Source organism: Eublepharis macularius, chromosome 19 (genome assembly GCF_028583425.1).
Source record: "Eublepharis macularius isolate TG4126 chromosome 19, MPM_Emac_v1.0, whole genome shotgun sequence".
NCBI classification, from domain to species: Eukaryota; Metazoa; Chordata; class Lepidosauria; order Squamata; family Eublepharidae; genus Eublepharis; species Eublepharis macularius.
Genome location: NC_072808.1, coordinates 1,201,469 through 1,212,501, shown reverse-complemented (window position 1 = coordinate 1,212,501; position 11,033 = coordinate 1,201,469). Strand labels below are relative to the sequence as shown.

The window sequence follows — 11,033 nt, the reverse complement described above, 5'->3', positions numbered from 1 at the left end:
TCTGGGGATCGCTTTGGATGGAGGAGGCCTGAGAAAAGCAACAGTAAGTGCTGTGGTCACAAATCACAATAGGTGCTAAGCAATGGGTTCAAGTCCCACAAGTCAGACAGGTTACTGGAGGCTTAAAGGAGGAGGTTGAATTAGCCTTACGGTAAAGATTGGATGGAGTTTCTACTATGTAGGTTCACATTCTTGATTTGAACAGTGGTTCACTACTGTTCACACCTAGATCTTCTTTTCGGTGTCATGCTTCAGACTTGGAAATATAACAGGATCTGCTGAGGAAGACAAGCTCCCAAGTATGTGAAGAATGTCTTTGCCAGACTTTCAAGGATTTCACAGAGCAGCTTTTCCATGCTTGGAACCACCCTAACCTTTGCATGGACAATCAGTACCAGAGCAGGATATACTTCACACATCATACATTTCGCTGAAAGCTATTCACTGCCTACAGTATTCATTTGTCCTGCAAGAGACGGTCCTGAACTGTTTTAAAAGCAAAGGAAGGTTGTTCTTTTGGTTGACAAGATATCAAAAAAGACTTATGACACTGTGAGAAGAAAAAAATGTCTTATATAATATGTTGCCAGCAGTTGATCCTGTCCAGCTGAAGCATATAAAATGGCAGATTGTGGACTAGCGTCGAGGAGCCTGCATATATGCCGCTCAGAGATTTAACACCCGCAGACAGGTCTGCTGAGGGGAGGGGACAGCATGGCCTGAGTGACCTAGAGCTCTGTGTAGTCAGTCTGGTTGTGTGATTTGGAGTGTGTGTGTGTTTTGCTTATGTTATGGAGAAAAGGTCTGCGCAGTATGAGGGGGCGGCTCAAAGAGTATCCTTAGTTGCCATTTTGAGGCAGCTCATAGCAACTGGACCACAAAGGCCTGCACGTCTTTCAAATCCCACTAAACCAGTTTGAGAAGATACCTGCAAGTGGGGAAAATAGGAAGAAAACAGTGATTTATAGTAAATAAACAGAAGTATATGCCTCTACTTTACCAATGAACAACCACAGTATTTTGGGGTGGGGGAGGGGGACTGCAGCTTTTCAAATATTGGAGGGTGCTGTTTCCAAGCAGGCCAAACCCCTGGACCTCCCCTGGTTTTCAAGTTCTGGTGAGGACTCCTGAACCCAATGAGTGCATCTGCTTGAGTTCCAGGTTGGGTTGCCAACGCTGGGTTGCAAAACTATTGGGGATTTGGGGGTGGATCCTGGAAAAGGTGGGGACTAGGGAGGAGAGAGACCTCTCCAGATCTATCATTCCATAGAATCCACCCTCCAAGGCAACAATTTTCTCTAGGAGAATGGATCCCTGTGGTTTGGAGATCAGATTGAATTCCAGATCTCCAGCCTCCACCTGGAGGTTAGCAACCCCAGTTCCAGATAAGGTGAAGGCATTTGAAGCTTACACATGATCCTTATCATACTGAGAAATGGGAAACTGTGATTATCGAACAGGATTTTTTTTTCCTGGCAGGGCTCCTGACAGAAATGTAAACTTTTCCTGCCATAGAAATGCAATAGCAGAGAAAGTTTCTTCCTAGCAAATTTCTGCCTGTTAAAAATCCAGAGGAGTTACCCGTGTTGGTCTGTTGTACCGAAATAGTAACGTTTAGTAGCACCTTTAAGACTAACCCACTTTATTGTAGCTGAAGCTTTCGAGAGCCACAACTCTCTTCATCTGATGCATGGGGGGGGGTCCATGCATCATGACGAAGAGAGCTGTGGTTCTCGAAAGCTTCAGCTACAATAAAGTGGGTTAGTCTTAAAGGTGCTACTTGGCTCTTTACTATTCTACCATAGAAAGAATGAGTCCTTCCTTCCTCGGCTCTTTCCGGAAACCATTCGGCTTTTTCCGCCTTGCTGGCTCCTAGGCTCTGCTTTATTGGTCGGCGGCAGGCCCTGGCCACGCCCCCCGCGCCCGGATTGGCTCTCGCTCTGCGGCTTCGCCAGTGGCTCCTCTAACGCAGCGCCTCCACTTTCGTTTTCTGCGATTGGCCCTTCCTAAGGCAGAGGCCGATTGGGCGCCGGGCGGAGGGCTTCCACTGGCCCAGGAGCCCCCGTTGTTCTCCAGCCTCCATCACTGAGGGAAAAGTGGAGCGGGGGGGGGGGGGACGAACTCCGCTGCGCCTCCCTCCCATTGGCGGACGTTTCTGCCCAGCCAGACGCCTCTTCTCATTGGCTAAGGCGCGCCAGCTGCTGTGTGCCCATTGGCTCAGGCGCGCGGAGAGCGCGGCGCCGGGGGGCGGGGCTGGCTTCCTCGGTGCGGCTGAGGCCTGAGGGAAGGGGGCGGCGGCGGCTGTGTTGGCAGCGGCGGCGATCTCCGTTGGCGGGTATGCAGCGGGGCTCCGAGGGGGGAAGACGCGAGGGGGCCGGGCAGGGGGCGAGGGGGGCCCGGGCAGGCGCGGGAAACGGCCTCGGGGGCTGAAGGGGGGAGGGGAGCCGGCGCTGAGGGGAGCGAATGGCCGGGGGGGGAGGGGCGGGCCAGGAGGCGGCCGGGGGAGGGGGAGGGGAGCGAAGGGGTGGGGGGCGGCGAGGCGCGGGGCAGCCCTGAGGTGGGGGGGGGCTCAGCCCAGGCGCCCTTAAGCCCCAGAGCCAGCCCAGGCGCCGGGGAGGCCAAGGAGAGCCCAGGCGCCTCTCCTCCCTGTATCTGGCCCACGAAAGCTCCTACCCTACCGCAGATTTTGCTAGTCTTAGAGGGGCTACTGGACCCTTGCTCTTTTCTTGCTTCATATATCAGAAGAAGGCTCCCAAAAGCTCCTGCCCTACCACAAATTCAGTCTTACAGGTGCCACTGCACTCTTGCTCTTTTCTGCTGGTATCTGAAGAAGAGAACTGTGACTTATAAAAGCTCATACCCTACCATAGGTTTGGTGAGCCATATAGGTGCTACTTGGACTCGTGCTTTTTTCTGTCTGAAGAAGTGAGCTGTGACTCAAAAAAGCTCCTACCTTACCACAGATTTTGTGAGTCTAATAGGTGCTACTGGACTCTTGCTCTTTTCTTGCTTCAGATATCAGAAGAAGTGAGCTGTGGCTCACAAAAGCTTATATCCTCTCACAAATTTAGTCTTGCAGGTGCTACTGCACTCTTGCTCTTTTTTACTGGTATCTGAAGAAGTGAGCTGTGGCTCACAAAAGCTCATACCATACCTCAAATTTAGTCTTACAGGCGCTGCTGCACCCTTGCTCTTTTCTTCTGAAAATCTTGTGGGTTTCTAAGGGTCCCTGGATTCATGTCTTGCTGTTCTATCACAGGCCTACCCAGCTGAACTACCCCACTTGTTGAAGTTGAGAGTTTGTGCTTAGTTCTCGTGGTCCCTTCTTATATGCCCAGGGTAAGGCCAATTACTACCTTGGGGTCAGTAGCAATTTCTTCCCGGCCAGTTTAGCTAGGGAGCCTGGTGGTGTTTTACCATCTTCTGGGCATGGAGCCGGGGTCACTGGGTGTGTGTGTGTGTGGGGGGGGGGTGTATTGGTGGATTTCCTGCATTGTGCAGGGGGTTGGACTAGATAGCCCTAGAGGTCCCTTCCAGTTCTGTGATTCTAAGCCCATTAATGGGGGTGGGGGGGGGGGGAGAGGCTTGAAACAGCCCTTGCTGGTTTTGCTAACTGTTGCTTCCCGTCACGTATCTAAAGAAGGGAGCTCTGACTCTGGAAATACCCTGAAAATCCTGTCGGTCTCGAAGGTGCCCCTGGACTCAAATCCTGTTCTTCTGCTGCAGACCCAGCTGAAACTGACCCAACAGACATTACTAAGCCTTTCACTGAAAAGGGGTGGGAGTGGGGTATTTTCAGACGAACCTGTGCCTCAGCAGCCGTTTTCTTAGAAATTAAGGCTTCTCTTAGGAATGTAAAGTGTAAGAGAGTGGTGGGGAACAGGAGACTGGGTGGAGTAGAGGTAGTTTAGGGGAAATGTTGGTTTGTTTTGCAGCTGGATTTTGCTTTGTGTGTTTATTTTATTTTTTATTTATGTCCTCTATGGTCTGCCTTTCTCATCACGGACACTCAAGGCGGATTGCACAGTGTGCGATGAGTACAGTCAATATCAAGAACATTTCCGTAAACGATGCCATAGGGTGAATAGATACAAGTTCACAAAGACACAGCATTAGCAGGAATCCAGTACAACATAGTGGTGAGGTCTCTGGTTCCTAACTCTCTAACAGAAATCGCTTAGTCCTGGAGGGGCACCGAGAGCCGCGTGCGAAGCCTGGCTGGGGGGAGTGGCTGAGGCTGGAAAGCAGGAATGCCTCCATGTAATGAAGTGCTTGAAAGGGGCAGGGGGGCAGGGAGGGGAAAAGCTGAGGGGGCATAAGAGCAATGGAGGCAGAACAGAGACTTGCTGTTGGGACAGCCGCCGGCTAACGAGTAGCAGCTACTCTTACTATATAACTTGCAGTTATGGTGTGCTGTGTGTGCAGCTTGTGTCAGGGCTTCAGATTCAGTTGTAAAGCTATCTGCATGGTGGAAAATGATCAGAAGTTTGAACATATGTGCATAATTAATGATCTGGGAGAGTTTAGCAGGTTCTGTGCTGGGCAGCCTCGTCTTACCCATATTTACTGGAAAGCAAGTCCCATAGATTTTAGTGAAATTTACCTTCAAGAAAGAGTCATTAAGATTGAGTAATGTAAACATCGAACTACTTTGTACAGTTAAAGTGTTGTGTAAAAGAATTATATAAATTTTAAATTGTAGCTTGTAAGTATAGCTGATCAGCTCAAAATACCACAGGCTTTTGAATTTTTAGACTAATTTGATGAAGTTTTTAATATAAAACCTAATACTTTTGTTCCCTGATTGCAAAGGCATAATTATATAAGTTGGGGGGGTAACAGTTGTTCTAGAGGATGTTTACAACTTGGGTGGTAAACTTTATATCTTATGTATGTTTATGAGAATAATTGTAAGTTACAAACTGTCCTCTTTACAAAGACTCCTCTGTACACGATCAACAAGACTAAAATAGCTTGTTAAGGGACTATAGTACTCAAAAGCCAATTAGCCAGATGCTCCTACATAACATTTATGGTGTTGTTCAAGCTTGGTGGAGACAAAATGAGAGAGAGAGAAGAGTATTCTTATAGGTAATAGAAATTTTCTGAACTAAAGATTGTGCATGATGGTAGTCAGAATACATTTAAATGAGGAATGCGGGTAATCAATGGAAGCATGCATCCAAATGTGACTGTGACAGGATTCTTTGGAATGACCTTAGAACCATTGGCAAAATTACTGTTTCTTACAGAAAATTGAACATATTTTCCTACAGCTCTCAGTCCACTTTATATTTTTGTCTTGCCCTCTACAGAAATGTTTGCTACTTTTGTCCCAGAAAAACAAGTCCCCTAGTGGTTCTTCAAGTAATACCTTCTCTTGAACTAGTACTGAGGGTAGAGTGTTTGTTTATTTACTTCATTTATAGTCCGCTTTCTCTCAAAGACTTAAGGCGGATTGCACAGTATAGAACAATGCAGTCAAATAGCACGAGACATCCAATAAGCAATGCTGGAGGTCTAGGATGACAAAAATCAGAGTAGCAGACTTTATGAAGAGAACAGGATATGGTTAAATGTATTCACAGCTCTAAAGCGATGATGGGATGGGAAGAAAGGAGAGTTCTCCTGGTCAGAAATAGCAGTCGCTTTTTTTTTTCTTTTCTAACTTCTTATTAAATTGAGTGGTGAACTTTGTTTTTTGAGAGTGTGGGGAAATGATCTGCTGTAATTCACTTTCCCATGGTGGTGTGCAATTTGTCACACTTGCTGCACCCTGCTCTTGTTCTGAAACAGCTCAGAGGGCCTACTTGCAGCGTAAGGTAGATATTCATAGTTCAAGCTGTTCTTGGAGCCAGACTTGCTTATTGTGAATTACAGAGTCATTGGAGCCTAGTTCTTGAAACCGTTCTTTCACCAGGCTACTTCATCTGGTGGTAAACAATTGCTTATGGTGCACTAACTTTTAAATAGCTACCCGTGATGAGAGAATCACCTCTAGGAAATCAATTGCTAGTTCTCTTCTTTTAGGCCATGTTTACTGTGCATACACAGTTATTTTAAATATACATGTATTTTAAACATATACATGTTTATGGGATGCAACCTTTGTGGAGAATGAGATAGGCCTTCATGTAAACAGATGTTGATGAAGTTTCTTTTGTTCTTTTCACCAAAGTACGTACTTCTACCAAAGGCAGTCTTGGCAGTTTGCAACGTAGAACATGGTGCTGTCTGACCCTGGGGTCTGACCATGTTCAGAGGTTTTAAAATCTATTCTCATACTCATATTAAATATTTTTTGATTTGAGGCCAAATGATTTTTCCAATATGTGTGGAAGTCCTTCACCACACACAAATTGACATTTCTTCAAAGTCCATTTTGCTACTTCTTGGTCACCAGGGCAGAATTTTCCTGAACTGTTGTATGTTTGGCCATCTCTTGTGTGGCGCTTGATTGATTGATACTTTTTCATGTGTTCTTCTCCAAGACTAGACAGGGAGGGCATCTTATATTGGTCATAGATCCAGAGGAGTTAGCCGTGTTAGTCTGTAGTAGCAAAATCGAAAAGAGTCCAGTAGCACCTTTAAGACTAAGCAACTTTACTGTAGCATAAGCTTTCGAGAATCACAGTTCTCTTCGTCAGGTGTGAGATACGCATCTGACGAAGAGAACTGTGATTCTCGAAAGCTTATGCTACAGTAAAGTTGCTTAGTCTTAAAGGTGCTACTGGACTCTTTTCGATTATATTGGTCGTTTGCCTTGCTAGTGAATGAGGGAGAATACATAGGGGTCATCAAATGATCTCACCAGGAGCAATAATAAATTGTCAGCAAGTAAATGCAGCATGGGAGAAGAGCTGTGGACTTCATTCCCACAGTTGTGATAGTTTTGGATGTTCTTGGAAAGCTGCAAGACAAGCGCTTTCTGAAAGTATCTAAAGCTCCACATAAACACAGTGTCAGTCAGTGGTGCCCCTCTGGGCTTGACGGTGGGTAAGGTATTCTCAGTCAAGCTCTCGTGACCACAAATTTTGGCTGGCTAACTTGGCCAGTCATAATATGTGAATCTGATGATATGTAAAGCTATTCCTTTAGTATTAACATCAAGGTTTCTTGTGGAGGGTCTGCTTCACTCAGATAATGGTATATGTGTTCATTTCTGTGTTTACTGTTATGCCCAGTTTATTAACAGCCTTATGTAAAATAATGACGATAAACTTTAGTTTTTATCCTGTGTTCTACTACCACAAGGCCAATCAATTATTTTCCATAGCTCAATTTCTGATTGCCGTTTTCACTCACAGATGCGGAATGTTTTTGCGGTTCCTTTCCCTTCCCCCATGCTTCAACTTAAATCACTTTGTGATGCAAAATCATCATTATGAAGCTTTCCCTAAAAGCCTCAGTGCTCCACTCTTGTAGAAATATTTGGAAGTGTCATAAAAGTACTCTAGGACTATGTAAAATCTCGTGTGTTTGAGAATCTTGAAACTCTGCCTGCCTTTGGAGCACGGTAGCTTTATACTGTTCGCAGTCGAGTGTACAGTGGTTAATTGGAGTGCCAGTAAGACTAAAGTGTATGATCCAGCGCAGACTGAATACTTTCACTCCCAGTGGCTTCCGTGGGAGAGTCAAGCATGTGGTTAAATTTTTCATGCTGAAATCTGTGGGACTGAAAAATGCTTTACTATGATTGAACCAGTACTCAGATTTTGTAAAGCAGCTTCCGTGTTAAGAGATCTGTTCTTTCTATTCTACTGAAATAGCCATCAACTTAGTTACAGTATAAGAACATGCAAATAATCAAATACAATTATTAAAAATGGGGTTTTATGATACTTCACAGAAAACCACCCAGAGACATGAGCCTTGAAGGATGCTTTTATGCTGTTGGATTTCTGTCAAATCAAGAGCTTCCTGTCGTGTACCTATGTTAAAAATTACTGGGTACCTGTGTTAAAGTGACTTGGTAAAACTATGGATGAGGCAATAGATTACTAAACAAATGTTGTATTTAAGCTCCATTATATTTTTCTATTTCTCTTGTATCTTGTAGGATTTATTGCTAAGTACTGACCATGCTCACGCATCCATCCCTTTGAGGAAGAAGCGCTGTATGAGTCTAAATTTTCTCTCATTCACTCTTGCTATTCCCTACTCCTTTCTCCCTTCCCTCTTTTGTCTTCTTCACTGCCAGTTATAGTTTATAAACTAGCGGAAATAGGAAGTATCTCGTTTTTGTTTATGAAACTTGGTTGTGCTGTGTAAACATAGCGTTGTGTAAATTATTAATGCTTTACATGAAGTAAATCAACATGGAGTTGAAGGTTGATTTCACATGAATGTTTGTTTCATGGCTTAGGTAGTTCTTGATCTTCCACAGAATCAGCTATGCATGTAAAAATAGATTAATTGGAATCATTTTCTCTGAGCAGGAGCTGCAGTTACACAGTAATGGCAACATTCTGAAAAGTTCATCACGGTTTATTAAATGATGGGTTCTCTGAAAATAGAAAACCATTTTTCATTTTTCCGTGAGCATGGCAAGATACAGTGCATGACTTTGAGCTCAGTGGTTGTTTGAACCCGCTGTCCCTTCCCCGTAAGGCTTTTCTACTGGAGGAGGTACCAGAGATAGCGTATTATGCCTCACAAGAGTTACTTTGCTTTCAGTGTGCTTTTCTTTAGGGCAACTACCCTGCGGGTGGCTGGAATAATTTATCACATGGCTTGCTCCATGCTAAATGTTGGAAAGTTGAGCTACAATCAAAATATGCCATTTATGCACGTAACATAGTTTCAGGTGGGCAACCATGTTGGTCTGTAGCAGAAGAGTAAGATTTAGGTCCAATAGCACTTTAAAGATTAGATTTCCAAGCTTTGAGAGTCAAAGCGCCCTTTCACAGAAATGAGGAGTGGAAAAAGGAAGGGGTTCTTATAATCCAGGCACATGGTGGGAGGGGGGGTATTGTAAATTGGAATGTCAGGAAGCTAGCTAAAATACATGTTGTAGTTAGCTTATTCGAGCCTGGGTGCAGTGTGCAGAAAATTAGCACTTGAACGGACATAAATCTGATATCAAAAACCACAGCATTCAAAAACCAGTGGGACAACGCTTCAGTCCAGCACTGACCTAAGAGGAGCAGAGAAACTTCAAAAGAGAATTACAATGAGAGATTGCAGAAATTGAGTTTTATTTGAAACACTTGATCCTCCAGGGCTGGCATAGGATTTTTCTCACATTACAGATACTAATTTTCTGCAGTTCACATCCAGGCTCTGTGAAGCTAATTGCAACATGTATTATAGCAAGCTTCCTAACACTCCAGTTTACCCCTCTCACCTTCTTACTGGATTATAAGGACCCCTTTTTCTCCCACTCCTTGTATCTGACGAAGGGAGCTCTAACTCTTGAAAGCCTGGTCTTTAAGGTGCTGCTGGATCTTTCTCTTCTGTGTATGTAAGGACAAGGAAATCCAGCATGCAGTTGGAAGTGGAAGCAGCTTGTTAGGCATGCCATTGATAAAAAGTTGCTGCTGGCTGTGCGAGCCGTTGTGTGAGCTACATGTATGATTCCCTTACATAAGAGAGCCAGCAGGTGTAGTGGTAACAGCGTTGGGTAAACCTTGATGGTAGGAGGATGCCTTTAAGCCTGGACAAAAGCTGCAGGTGCGTCTTACAGGCTCGCTGTGTGTTCAGCGGTGCTGAGATAGAGCAGCCTAACTTTGGGATTGGGTTCTGCCTCTTTTAGAATGAAAGGCTGTTGGTGCTGTCAATATACATCAAAGAGCGGCTGAATATATATCATTTATGCAACTCTTATTTTACACTGTTATTAGCTGCTAGCCATTTTTCAGGCATTGCAGTCTCCCCTAGACTTTGTAAATTATGTGGGGATGTCTTTAGAACACTTGGTTTGCGATCTGCTTGTCCTTGACCCCCATTATTCTAAGGTCAATTATGCATAGGTTTTGTTTAAAAGATGGAATTAGAAATGCAAAGACCATTCAGATAAAAGTTATCCTTAACTGGATATAAACATTTATTTGTGTGTTGCACAGCTTCTGTTTTAGGACCTCATAAATGCTTCTGTTCCAGACGAGCGTGCGTTTCTTGAACTATGGAAATGCAAATGCATTCTAAATTCACTGTGGAAAATCAGGGCTGCGTTTTTCCTTGGAGCCTTTTACATTAGGGAGCAAATCTGAACACTCTTGAATTAGGAGCGCCTCACCCCCACCCCCTTAATCAGAAGAGCAGTCTGTGGCGAGACAGACCCCTTTGTCTCATCTAACTTTCCTTTTCCAGGGAATATGATAGGACTTGCAGCGTTGAGTAGAAATAATGAACAAATTGTATTGTCGAAGGCTTTCACGGCCGGAGAACGATGGTTGTTGTGGGTTTTCCGGGCTGTATTGCCGTGGTCTTCACCCGGAAAACCCACAACAACCAATGAACAAATTGATGGGGAAGGAGAAAATCCAGGGTTAATTCTGCAATGCTTGTAGCATGCCAAAAGTATAAAAGTGAGCGAATATGGTAATTTTGCAGATATTTTATGAAACACGTGAAAGTATCCTTTTACCACTGCTGTGCTTTTGTTTTGATCAAACATTGCTTGCGGGTTTCATTTGGAAAGACAGGGGTTGTTCTAGTATGGCTGTGCCAGCCTGCACCCACAGAGGGAATTCTTTATTCCATCGTTAATATCGCTCCCTGTTGTTTGCCTTTTTACCTGTTGTCTTGCTTGACAGTGTCAATTGCTGGTTCTGGCTCAAGGAAGCAAAGTGGAAAGTGATGCTGGCAAAACTGCTCAAGGCAACAGAGCAGCCATTTTTCTAGCTGGTTCCTTTGTGTTCCAAGTTTGTTTTAAACAGTAGAATGTGAAGTGCTTATAACTGGGAAAAAATTTCTTCTATAAAAGAGCATTATGATATTTCAGTTCTGCTTATTTTCATACCACATATTCTATTGCATTATATTACTGCGTACTCTCTCTTACATTACCATTCTTCAAGAAGTGTGAAATT

General features: G+C 44.3%; 1 protein-coding gene across 1 annotated transcript in view; it reads left to right on the top strand.

Moving 5' to 3' along the window:
• Positions 1-2,253: 2,253 nt before the first annotated feature.
• Positions 2,254-11,033, top strand: part of SPATS2 (spermatogenesis associated serine rich 2) — a 38,178-nt gene continuing 29,398 nt past the window's right edge. Inside the window, exon 1 of the mRNA XM_055003317.1 lies at positions 2,254-2,335. The gene's annotated coding sequence lies outside the window, so the exon portion shown is untranslated. The remainder of the gene's footprint in view (positions 2,336-11,033) is intronic.